This window comes from Corapipo altera, unplaced genomic scaffold, assembly GCF_003945725.1.
Source record: "Corapipo altera isolate COAL_440 unplaced genomic scaffold, ASM394572v1 62, whole genome shotgun sequence".
NCBI lineage: Eukaryota > Metazoa > Chordata > Aves > Passeriformes > Pipridae > Corapipo > Corapipo altera.
This window is the reverse complement of record NW_020884894.1, coordinates 12414896-12415395: the sequence shown is the minus strand read 5'-3', so window position 1 is coordinate 12415395 and position 500 is coordinate 12414896.

Genomic DNA, 500 nt, shown 5'->3' with positions numbered 1-500 from the left:
GCCCAGAGAGAGAGAGGGACGGGGAAGGGCCGGACCAGCCCAGAGAGAGAGGGACGGGGAAGGGCCGGACCAGCCCAGCGGGAGCGGCAGCTGAGACGGGCCGGTGAGCGGGAGGCGCGGGCGGTGCCGCGGGAGTTCTGCCTGCAGAGCTCCTCTGGGCCACCTCGCTCCTCAGAGTGGGGTTTTCCTTGGAAAGGTCTCAGGGCGCTTTCTCCAGTGTTGCCATTGGGAATTAACCCTGCTGGGCAGCATGGAGCAAAAAAGGTGTTTGAATGGCAGAAACTTTAAGTAACTAAATGTTTTATTAATTAATTTGTTTCTAAATAAGCGTTGTTTTAATAGGCCTTGTCTTTTGGGTTTTTTGTGTTTGGCAGTGTGCAGCTCCTGACCCGGCGGTCCCAGGCTGAGGTCGAAGCCAGCAGCCTGTGCCCGGTTCTGTTGCGGGGAGGTGCCAGGGGAGGCTCGGGGTGCGTGTGCCCCTTTTCAGGGCACCTCCCAGG